At 50.1% G+C, this 12,557-nt stretch overlaps 1 protein-coding gene across 2 annotated transcripts in view; it reads left to right on the forward strand.

Moving 5' to 3' along the window:
- Positions 1-12,557, forward strand: part of BUD13 (BUD13 homolog) — a 101,007-nt gene that overhangs the window by 52,100 nt on the left and 36,350 nt on the right. The gene's annotated exons all lie outside the window — the stretch shown is intronic.

Here is a 12,557-nt window from a genome sequence, read left to right on the forward strand (position 1 = left end):
CTGGCAGAGGGCCTGCTGGTGTGTGGACAGCCTGTGGCTATAGAGGGGGGAGGGGAGCACAACTCAACTGCGGACATTTGTTTTCTCAGTCTGTCCAAAGAATGGCAATGGGTTTTGGACTGTTCCAGCCGCTTCTCTACCTGGGGGACCCTGAGCCATCAAAGCTAACCTAGACTAGTAACCAGGGATCAATTACTGGCCTATAATGTGCTCTCTAACTTCTTGCAAAAAGCAGCCTGTTTGGACAAAAAATGAAAGTGCTTTTCTTGATCTCCGGCACTGCTGAGCTGGGCTGATGCCCCCCTCCCCAGCTGCCTTTGCCCACTCCTCTCTCATTGCTTCCCTCTACTCCTTAGGCAAAGCTGGGTTAACCCCTCAGGTGCCAGGTTTGGGGCGTCCCCCTCCCAGCTTCGTTCTCAGGAGTGAGGAGCAGGCCAAGTCCAGTGCCTGCCAACCGCCTCCCCGCCCTCCCTCTGGTTGCCAAATCTGACTTTGATTAGCGTGTGAGGGGGGAAGAAAGCAGGAAAATAGAATATTAAAATCTTAATTCAATTTAAAACACTGTCATTCACAGGCATGCCAAACAGTGAGATGACTAATTATTATGCAAATGAGGCAGATAGAAAAGTGATTAATAATTGCACAAATTAAAAATTATTGTAAACATCCTGTGACGAGCGATAAGTCCGATGGAGAGGCGAGGGCGGTGGGCCGGGGAGGCCGCGGCGGAGCCGGCTCCTGCATCCTTATTTCCTCATTAGGGGGATTTAATTAGTGCCTGATGATGGGGCTCAGTGCTGCCAGGGGTGGAGGAGTGGGTGGCCGTCGCTGGGGCTGGCCATGCTGATGCTCAGTCCCTCTCCTCCTCCTCCTCCTCCTCCTCCTCCTCCTCATTGCCCCATTGCCAGGCTGGAGCTGGCTGAGCAGGAGGAGGGGTGGGGGAAGAGAGGCAGGCTGGCCACCCTGAAGAGCCTGGTACAGTGCAAAGCTTCTCTGCTGCTTTCTATTGGCCTCTACCAGCTGCTACCTCAGATCTGGGCGAGGGGAAATGGTGCGGGGGTGGGGGGAGGTCCCCAGGTGGGGGACTGGTGTGAGTATCCTGGTTCAGCATGCACATGCCTCAGGTCCAGTGAAGGGATGCATGGAGCATAACTGCAGTGCTGAGAGTGAGGAGTGGATCATGTTACCTGGGGCCTCCTGGTTACTCTGGGTTTAAGTTTTCCTGACTCTGGGGGCACAGAGGAACCAAGTCAGTGCCCTGAGCTGAATGACTTGCCTTCTCCATGTCTAAACTGTATGCAAGCTTCCTCCAGACAGGAAATGTATAGGAACTGCTTTGGCTTGGGCTGACTTCATTGCTCTAGGCTAGGGGGAGAAAGGTCTGAGCTCCTCTGTCCCAGCAGTACCACTCGTGTTTTCCAGAGCAGACAGCCATCCTGGGTCCCATCCATTGAAGTAGGGCAGCAACTGATGTATTCCCCGTAACAAAACCTACCTGCTAGCTAGAGCACAGCGGCTTCCCGCCAGGCCCTGAGCCCACAGAAGGTATAGATGGGGCTGGAGCCAGGCCTAAGGCCAGGTGGCTGATCTGTCCCACTGCTGTCCCCTTGTCACCATGGGCCTTAGGGAGAAGGCCTTCATGTGGGGGCAAGACCACAGATCAAGTCAGAGGTCAAGGCCTGCTCAAGAGCTCTTGCCATTCAAAGGAGCAGGGGCTGCTGGAAATGTGGAAGGCTTCTGGGGAGGGCTAAGGTGGGGAGCTGGCTTTTGAAGAATGAGGTGGGCTCAGAAAAGCGGGTAGGAGGTGGGGAATGGGGCAGTACTTTATCTAAGCCTTTATGTATTCCCCCTGGAGGAGCCCAGATTTCCTAACAGTGATTGCCACTCAGGGCTAAGAAGCTGAGGTTTTCACAGATCAGCGGTCCAGCCTGAGTATTCCCAAATTTTTCTTCCTGAGACTGGGACACAGTCATATGCTGGGCAGCTTTGCTGTTGATGAGGGCCCTGCTTAGCCCTCCAGGTCTTACTGCCTGAGCCCTGAGAGGGCCCTTTCTGCCTGGCCTCCCCTGTGTCTCTGGTGTCCCTTTACCTTGGGGGTAGATGTAAAGCCTGAGGCCTGAGTTTGTGGGGACTGATGCCAGGCAGGGGGCTGCTCCCCTCTTTGGGGATGATTTTCCAAACCAGGCTGCACATTCCCCTGAGGCTGCCACCATACCTGGGAAGCACAAATTGGTGGTTGCGGCTCAAAGGGTCAGTTGCTTACTCCCTCTTCTGGGACAGTGTTGTCTTGCTCTGGCTCGCCTGAGGCAGACTGCACCCTACCACCCATGCTCCTCTTCAAGAGAAGGGTAGCCTAGTACTTACTGGAACCTATGAGTGCTAGTTATCCCAAAGGTCCCCAGTTGGCATTACATCCTCTAAAATCCCAGTGCACCCTAGGAATGCCCACACATGTGCTTTTGCTCGCTGTTACACTCCAGAGTTTTCCAGTAACTTACTGGTATGTCCCCAGCAACTCTCATTGCTTTCTTATCATGCCACAGTATCTTTCTGATAGAATCCCTGTAAGGCCCCAGCACTCATGGAATCCCAGGAACTCTAGTAACTGCTGGTGAGCTCCTAGTAGTGCTTGGGTTTCTCTGAATATCAGAGTGGACTTGTAATGTGTGCTCAGGCATACTTGGTGGTCCCCCAAGAGTGTTCCAGCACATGGTATCAAAATCCCAGTGTTCTGCAGGATTTTCAGTAGTGTCCATCAGTTCCCAAAGTGGCCCTCCTCCCCACCAGTGTCTGCTAGGAATGGTGCCTGGAAAGGGATTTGCTGTCCCTCCACTCCCTGAGTCCTGCCACTGGAAGGGAGAGAGGCTCTTTGCCCTTGGCTTCTGCAAGTTACCTGGGCTTCCCTCCAGTGGGAAGTGGTGGGAAGAGAAAGGGAGTGGAAATTAACATTTGTTGAGTGCCAACTCTGTCTTAGGCATTTTATTTAGAGAAGCGAAGTGATTTTTCCCAGTCATTAAGTGGCAGGAAATAATTTGAAGGCAGCTCTGTTGGGTGCGGCTACACCGCTGCCTGTCCTGAGCCTGCAGAGAACCAGAGAAGGCAAATCCCAGGGGCCCCGGGATGCATAGGTTGCCGAGAATGGGGGGAGCTCCTTCCTTCTCTCTGTGTGTGTTTTAACCTTGGCAGGAAAGAAAGGAAAGGGGTTACACTGGTTAAGCTTTCTTTAGAATGAAGCTCTGGTTCCTGGGAGTGTCGTGGCTCCCAGGTGGTGGCAGGTGTCAGATCTACCCCCTCTAGTTTTACACTCCTATTCAGATATCAGGTTCTATATCCATGGCTCACTAGAACCACAGATTTTCCAGATGAACCCAGTTCCAGGGACAGCCTAAGATTATAGGCTCACCCCTGGCCCTTCCCTCAGCCCTGGTCATCACCCAAACTTCAGGATCCAGGTTGTGCATCAGCCTTCCCTGCCCCCCTCCCCTCTGCTAGCTGTAGACATGCTGCCCTTGTCAGCCGCCCATCTGCTTCTCTTCCCCTGGCTGCCTTCCCTGGCACGGGAGATACTTGCAAGGTGACTTTGAACAGTGCAGACTCAGCTGGAGGGGGGATGGGAGCAGCCCCACAGGTGGGGAAATGAGAACTAGACCAGGTCTTTCCCACCCCTGCCCTAGCTGTGTCCCTCCACTCCTGGGAGCATGGATGGGAGGGCAGAAAAGGCAGGGAGCCAGAGACTGAGGGGACTGGTTGAGGGAGTCTGTGCTGCTGGGTTGGCTTCATCCCATCAAGGACTCTGACCCCTGCTCCCACATAGGGGTGCAGAAGAGAGATGAATGACTCTGGTCCTATGTTGGGCAACAGCCTCCCCAGAGTAGAGAGAGGCAAGTTTTAATACATCTTGGCTTCCTAACCATCTCCTCCCTACCCCGCCGTTACTTCAGTGGAATCTTTGGAAAACAATGCAGTAGAAGGTTTAGGATTTAGAGACAGACTGCCTAGGTTCATCTCCCTCTTCATGTATAATAGCTGTATAACTTTGGACATACTACTTAGGGTCTCTGAACCCCAATTTCTCCATTCATAAAATGTGGCTAATATTGTTACTTACCTGTCATGTAGTAAATGCTCAATTGAAAAAATTAAATCTTTTTTTTTTTTTTAATTTATTTATGATAGGCACACAGTGAGAGAGAGAGAGGCAGAGACACAGGCAGAGGGAGAAGCAGGCTCCATGCACCGGGAGCCCGATGTGGGATTCGATCCCGGGTCTCCGGGATCGCGCCCTGGGCCAAAGGCAGGCGCCAAACCGCTGCGCCACCCAGGGATCCCTTAATTGAAAAAATTAATGGTATATGGCCTTTTCTATATGTACGTTATACTTCATATAATCATACTGATATACATATGTGGTTATGTACGGGTTTTGTATGTACTCTGTCCTTCCCTTCTTTGCTCTTTCTTGTTGCTTCCGGAAGTTTGGGTGGGAGGTGAGAGGTCTGCTCCCGAACACTCTGGCTACTCAGGGGGCTGAATTCTGCTCAGGAAAGTCAGGTACAGAGGGGAGAGGGCTTAGTCTAGAGAGCTGGAGGAAAGGAAGGTGGTCCAGAAGGGTGGTCTGGGATGTGGCCTGCTGTCTCAGGGCAGCAGAAGCTTGAAGCAAGTGGGAGGGTACCTTCCTGCTCGAGCTCACCCCTCCATCCTGTTATTGCCTCTACCTTACTCTCTATATCAGAATCTCAGCAGTGCCTCTGCCAGCACCTTGGCCAGGGAGTATAAGCCACTGACACTTGCTGCTTGCCTCTGGGGGAGACCTTTTGGAGGGGTAGAGGGACTTTCAGCTCTTGGATTAGCTCCTCCTACTGATTTACTCTCAACAGTGAACAATTTGGTGAGAATGGGAGGCTGTTATAATGGTTGGGTCCCCCAGAGTCTGTGGTCTGCGGCTCCTTCTGTGGGGTGTCAGGGATGGGATGGCCTCTGGTGAGTTTTCTGCAGGAGATGACCTCTCTGATAAGAACCTCAGGGTATGGGCTTTTCACCTGAGGATCTAGTGAGTAGGTGTTGGCATTGGCATGGCCAGCCTGAGGGAGGGAGACTTTGCCTTCTGTGTCCTTTCCATGGCCCTCCACCTCTTGGCAGGGGCTGGTGGAGGTGGGAGGAAGAAGGGAGATGATCCCTGACATAGTGGTATCTCTGGTGGCAGTGAATTTGGGACTAATAACCAATACTGCTGACATATGCTAGCCATGCTTAATTGCAGAATAACTAAGGACAATTTGAGATAAAAATCAGTAAAAATATTGACTTGAGGCCTCAGGTTTGTGCCTCCTTCTTGCACACCCCAGTGTAAAATAAGTCTCTCTGCATCTTTATGGCTGTAGCTGAGCATTTCTCAGCATCTCTGAGGCATCAGTGGGGAAAGCAGCCCACTTTCATTTGGCCTGGTTTCCCCTAGCAGATATCCCAGTGAAAACAGGTGGCAGTGCATGGAGGTATACTGAGAGCAAGGAAGGCCAATGGTCTGCACACCCTGTGTAGGGGACAGGGCCCTGCTTACCCCTAACCTTGTTGTCATCTGCCCCTCCCCACCCCCAGTGACAGTGAGGAGATTGGGCAGCTGGAATATTTATGAGCCTCTTTTCTCTCTTTTTCTTTTCAATTACAATGAAACCTCAGGTAATTAACTGCTAATAACCTTGTTAATTTAAAATGGATCTTCTCCCTTCTGCCCATCACAGGGAAGACTTAAGTCACAAAGTATCAACAGGTTTGAGGAAAGGGGGCATGGGGCGTGCAGAAGAGAGGGAAAGAGAGCTCTGGCTGTTTGGTTACACCTGTTATGGGCAGAGCTCCAGAACTGTAGGAAAAGCTCCTCACTGGTAGAGAGTTCTCTGGTGGGCCCCACAGCCATGGGAATCCAGAGGCACTGCAATTCCTTCAGCCCCACATTCCCAGACAATACGCCATGTTACATAGTGTTACTTAACTTAGGAAGAGAGCTCTGTGGGCTCTGACCCAACACACTAGGCCTTTACTGTGGCCTGACCTTCAGCCTAAGGTACTGTTGCTTATCCTTGGGCTTGTGATCCTGGAAACCCAACTTCTCCCATCTTCACTCTTTCCCAATCTCAAGGATTTGGGATAAATTCAGGAAGAAAATAAGCTTATTCTGGATGGTTTAGACATTTGTCTAGAGTTGGTGCATCCAATTGACAAACTTTTAAAGTGCAGCTGAGGTCTTAGTAATACAGAGATGAAGAAAAATATGGTCTTTGTCCTCAAGGAGCTTATTGTTTCATGGCCAGAATCTGTCAGGTAAACAGATAATTACAACACAAATTATGCAGAGCACAGAGAAGAAAATACCTCACCTGGTAGGGTATGGGAGTCAGGCAAGGTTTTACAGAGGAGGGGATATTTGAAATGGGCATTGATAGATTAAGGAGGAGTGCTCTAGGCAGGTAACACAGAGAGTGGGAAGGCCATGCAGAGGGAACAACATGGAAGTGTGAGAAGCCATGGCTGCTGGGGAAATGCAGGGACAAGCAGGTGACTGGAGCAGAGCCAAATCTTGAGGAGTTGGTAGGATTTCTTCTGAGGGTGACCTTTCTGGCCCAGGACAGCTGAGGGCTGTACCCCACAGCTGGATGCCTAGGAAGTCTATGGCCTTGTGACATTAGCCACAAGGGGGATAAGTGGAGATTTAAGGATAAATAGGGCCTCAGATTTGGATTCTCTAAGTGGCTTCTCCCTGTCCCACACTGCTTTGAGGCCATTTTGGAGACTTTGAGCTTTGAGTCTGGATGTGTATAGAACACCTGCTCCCTCCCCGGGGAAGCCTCTATTCAGAAGCTGGCAGTCTATTTCCAGAAAGCATCTCACTGCTGCTCTGGGATGGGTCCCTTAGCTCAGCCTGGAGATGCCCACCTTCCTTCCCCAAACTTCAGCTGCTGAAAGAAGCCTGGGTAGAGGTGGCTGGTGTGGTTCTTGGTGGACTACAGCTGAGGGGCACCATCCCTGTCCAGGAGGGCTATGATTACTTCCGGGGAGCCCACGTCTAAGATTTGGGGGCTAAACCATCCTGGAGCCATCAGCCTTCTCTCCTAATAGATCTTGTCACCACCCCCAGATCCTTGGCTTCTGCCTGTGGGCAGAATCCTTAGTTTCAAAGTTGAGTCTCAATTGTCTGAGCCTCCCTTCTCCTGTTCCCTTCCTGCTGTTTCAGTGTTGTTGTTGTTTTTTTTCCCAAGACAAACAGCCACAAAGCTCCATCTCTTAATGAAACTGTTTGATAATGATTAATTATGCAGCCATCTCATTTGCATGCACAGGCTGTGGCTACCCAGCTTCTCTCCCACCCTCTTCTGCATGCCTCAGGCAAAACAGAGACCTGGTAATTCCAGTGACTACCCACTCTCAGGCAGCCCTCCCAGTCACTTCTAGAGCTGGCAGCAGGGGCTAGCCTATGCAGTCACATTTGGGACCACTGGACAGGGGCATGTGTCATGAACTCTCCACCCAACCTAAGAAGACAGGGTGCTTGGGCCTTACCTAGTGTCTCTCCTTTACTTATCTACAAGCCATGAGCCCCTCTGCCTCCAGTTGCCTCTTCTGAAAAGTGAGACTCACCCAAATACCACCCCAGTGGGCAATGTCTGTCTCTATCTCTGGCGCTGGTTCCAGTGATGGTGCTACTGAAGTAGGTTTTTGAGTGATTGGTTGCATCAAGTGGTCTCTTGGGATCTCTTTAAGATGTTACTCCAAGATTCTATGGGATCCTTAATTTTACCAGGGTTCTGGTTCCACCTGCTGTAACAAAACACCCTCTCACCTCTAATGCAGCACCCACTGTGTGTATCCCCTTCCCTGGGGAGCACCCATGTCCTCATCCAGGAGACCCCCAGGGTCTTGAGGGGCCTCACACTGGAAGGCTCTGTTTTGGAAGGGGGCAAGGATGATGTCTGCTGGAGGCTTGCATACTAAGCCCCTGGTGGCACAGGAAGCAATACCTTATGTTGAGGCCAGGGCCAGGGGGAGGGGGCCAAAAGTCTGTGGTGGTGAGGAGACTTCAGTGCCAAAGCCCTATGTCCCTGGAATTCATGGAGGTGTCACGCCAGGGAGGAAGAATCTTGTCAAGTGGTCTTTGAAAGGGCAAAATTCACATGGAGTTATAAAGCATTGAACCTGAGCTGTCTGTCAGGGAGAAATGGGACTTCCAAGCAGTGAATCTCAAATCTTCTGGGGGCAGAAAATTCTCCAGCTCTAGATCCTTTCCAATTAAACGTGCATATGTTCCTACAGACCCAAAAGTGTACTGACTGTCTTCTTAGGGCTTCTGGGCCTGAGCTGAAGGATCAGGTCTGGTCTGGGAGTTTTAGAAAACCAGAATGGAAGAGGGCATGACAAGTAGGGTGGGAGCCAGATGGCTTCCCCAGGGACTAGGTGGGAAGTCTGACAGTGGCCTCCTGGGAAGGGACAGAGCTCACTGTGGGAAGTTTTATCTGGAGAGTAGGAAATGACCCTTGAACTAGAGAGCAAGCAGGCTCTGAAGTGAAGCCCAGGAGCTTCAGGAGAAAGGGTGCTGCTTGACCTCTGGGCAGAGGGAGAGACAGAGCCCTCATGAAGGAGGAATGCCAGATCCTTAGGATGGTGGGTGAGATCTGAAGTGGAGAAGTGAGGCTGAAGTGGGAAGAGAAGACCTCCAGATTAGGATGTGGAAGGGCTGGAAAGGAATGTGTTTTGATGCTGGAGCTTGGGGTTTCCAGGGGAGCAAGAGGGCAAGGAGTATTGGTAGGGCCAGGGGACTCCGACAAGGCCAGGACTTCACCTCATCAGTGATTTCACCTTCAGAGACCCGTGTTTGGTTGGTGTTGCCTGGGTGATAGGCTTGGAGAGGTTAGGATTCAGGTTCATTGAGATTGAGAGAAGGAGGGAGGGCATGGCAGTGGGGATGGTGGCTGCCTGGGGGGGGGTAGCCAGAGCAGATGCTTGCAGGAGGGAAGGAACTGGGATTTTATTTATTTTATTTTATTTTATTTTATTTTATTTTATTTTATTTTATTTATTTTTTTAATTTAATTTAATTTAATTTAATAATTTTAGGATTTTATTTATTTATTCATGAGAGACACACAGAGAGAGGCAGAGACATAGGTAGCGGGAGAAGCAGGCTTCCTGTGAGGAGCCCGGTGCAGGACTTGATTCCAGGACCCCGGGATCATGACCTGAGCTGAAGGCAGATGTTCAACCACTGAGCCACCCAGGCGCCCCAGGAGCTGGGATTCTGTGTGATTCCAAGTCCTGCTCAGTGCACTTTACACCATTGACTCTTAGTTCCTCTGTGGGAGCTCGTGCTCTGGATGCCACTCTCTGCCTTTCCCCTCCCTACCAGTTTTCTCAGTCAGGTTTTTCCAGAATGATAATCAGAGAAGGCCTCCCTGTCTCTCTTCCATGGTCACTGGCTTTGGGGGATCCTGCTCTTTGTGGAGCCAAGTTGGCAATAGCTAGGTTTCTGAAAAACTGCCAGAGGAAGGATTAGAATCAGAGCTTCAGAAGGGTGACCTTTCTTGGCTGAACCTGTTCAAGAAACCTGTGAAGAGAAAGCAGTTTGGGGTGTTGGGAAGCATGCTGGCTGGGGAGGCCAGTGAACTGGGGGCTTGGTGCTGATCTGCTGATCTTGCCGCTCTCTGCTGAGAGCAGTCAGATTGGTCTTGATTAAGTCACTTTTTCCCCCTTCTATTCCTCAGTTTCTCAATCCATAAAATGGATAATTCATCATCCACCCATCCACCCATTTGTGTGCCTGTCTGTTCATTATTCCATCCATCTATCTATCTGTCTGTCTGTTCCATCCAGCAACTATTTATTGGATGCCAACTCCATGCTGGATGCTATATATAGCACTGAGGATGCACAACAGTGATGAGGCTGACATGGTCTCTTCTCTTGTGGATCTCAGGGTGGACCAAAGAACAAAGACATACAAAAATACTAATACCTGTCTCCCAGGGTTGTTTGGAGACTAAAGTAATGAGACACTGTGGGAAAGGACTGTGTGCTACAAGGAGGCCCAGTTCAAGGAGGAATTAGAGAGGCCTTCAGCATGCCCAGCCTAATGACTCAATGTTTAATTTCCAAACCTCTCCATTCCTTCCCTTTTATCCACCTCCATCAACCCCCAGAGCTGGTCCTTCCTCCTTTTGCCCCCCTGCTGCCACCACCTTCTGTGCTTTCCCTGCAGGAGGAAAAGGAAGCCTCTGATAGGGATGGGGCTGGGACAGCTGAGCCCATGGCTGCTAATTAGCAGCACTGAACCTTGGCCAAGCTGGAGAGGCAGATAAGGGGAAGTGCCGGGGTGGGGCAGACCATGAATGGTCCTGCTGGGGGTGTCATAGATTCTCTAGGGACAGGTCCTGAGGTAACCCCTCTCCCATGCCACCCCTTGACCTGTGTGCAGGCATTGTCACCCATGACTGCACAGTGAAGAGACTTGAGTGATGGTAGAAAAAGCAGATGGTCCACAAGGGAGGACCCTTCCAGCTGGGCCTTCTCTAGATTCAGAGGACAGAGCTTGATCACTCTTAGTATTCTTGTTTCTGGACTTCTGCTTGGACCATCACCTCTGCAGGAAATGCTCTGCCTGCCTCACCACATGTCATCTGTCCTTCCAGACCAGAGTAGACATCTTCTCCTCCACCTGATCTGGCCTCCTCATAGCTGGAAGCAGTACCCTCTTCTTCTTGAACACGCATAGCCCTTGGGTCATCCCTGTCTGATGATGTGTGCACTCTCCTTTGAATCACATGTGTCTCTACTCCCAGCATTCTCCCCACCCAGGATGAAGTCCTGTCTTCATCCTTCACACCTCACACATTGTCTGACATTGAGTGAGTGTGCAATAAAGTTTACCAAAAGGTCCCAGAATGTCTCTGGCTGTCCCAGTGGGCTCAAGGACCATTTCTGAAGGTACAGTTTTACAAATGAAGAAATTGGGGATCAGAGAGGCCAAAGAGTTTTTGCTCAAAGCCAAACAGCCACTAAGAAGTGTCTCTACTTCAAAGTCAGGTCTGTTTTAGGGCAGTTTATTATATTGAGGGACTTCTGGAGACACCAGGTTCAAATAGCTAAATAATAAATGATAGAAATAATCAAAGCAAACCAAAGTATGTCCTGACCATCCTTCTGATCAATTTACTGGGAAAACCATAGATGTACTGAGTGTGGGGGCTAACGGAAAGCCACTGTGGTTAGGGGCTAGACATTCTGGAACTGTGTCCAAGCTGATCTGACTGGGTTTCCATGAGATCTTTGGGCCTCTGGGGAGTTCCTTCCATAGAGAAATTGCTGCTGGCTTTACACCCATAGCACTACGGCTGTGAGAACACCTTGATTTGCAGTGCAAAAGGTCAGAAGTGGGCTGGAGGAGTTGCCAGTATGTTCTGATGTCACAGATGGGCTTTCTGATATTCTGAAACTGCTCCTTTTTACTGGTCAGGTTGCTAAGAGCCTACATTAGCACCTCACCACTGTGGTTAACGTAACGGAACTTTCTTCTTTGTAAGTCCTGAGAGATTGATGTGGTCAAACTGGCCTTTGACATTTTCTGGAGGCTCAGTATATTTGACTCGGTAATTCCTGAGACTTTCAGAAAAAATTTTGCAGTGCGAGTGGAGGACTGACATTATGTTTATTTTGCTGGCTCTTGCAGATGCCTGCTTTCTTCATCTGCATAGCACCACTTGCCCCTCTTTCTTGGTTACCATATCCCTATTTCCTTTAGTGCATAGGCTATTTCCCTGTTCTATTGGGGCAGCAGGACAGTACTGACACCTGGTCCTTAGGATTAATCCCATGACTCAGGCCACAGCGATTGAGTCCTGCCCTGCATTTCACAGGTGAATGGAGAGGGAGCATGAAGATCTTTTCCTCCGAGATCCTAAGTGAGGATAATATAAGCCCAGAGCAGCCTTTGGCCCTGCCAACCCAGAGCTCATTCCTCCTATGACCCTAACCCAGGGAGGAAGCTCAAATTTAGAAAAAGAAGAAAAGCGTGGTGCTGAGATATGGAGAATGGGAGAGAGACCTGACCGTGCCATCTGACTTTCTGGTTTTACTCTTGCTCTTCCAGTTCCATGAGCCACCACATCTCCATTTTTGCAGTATCACTTTAAATCCCTCCCTTGCAACAGAAAGAATCCTGAGTATGTACCACGTAAGGTCCTTGTATGCATGTGCACAAGCACACACACACACACACATACATATGTATGTAAAACCACAAACAAAATAGGAAGGACAACTTCAGAGTTAAATTGAGTCCATTTAGCTTTATGAAAAACTGTGTTACAATTCTTTTTACAGGATCTAGTAAGGATCTAGTAAGAGGCAGCACCTGATTATGTACTTGTGTCTGGGAACTGTAGATGTAGCCATCCTTTTCTAGAGAATAGGTTCTGAGGGGCAGAGGGCTCAAGACAAAATGGGGATGGCTGGGACCCCAGAGGCAAACTCAGCTTAATGCTTCATTTCAGGAGGGCCACCCCTGCCTTAGTGGTTAC

The sequence above is a fragment of the Canis lupus genome, chromosome 5 (genome assembly GCF_003254725.2).
Source record: "Canis lupus dingo isolate Sandy chromosome 5, ASM325472v2, whole genome shotgun sequence".
Classification (NCBI taxonomy): Eukaryota; Metazoa; Chordata; class Mammalia; order Carnivora; family Canidae; genus Canis; species Canis lupus.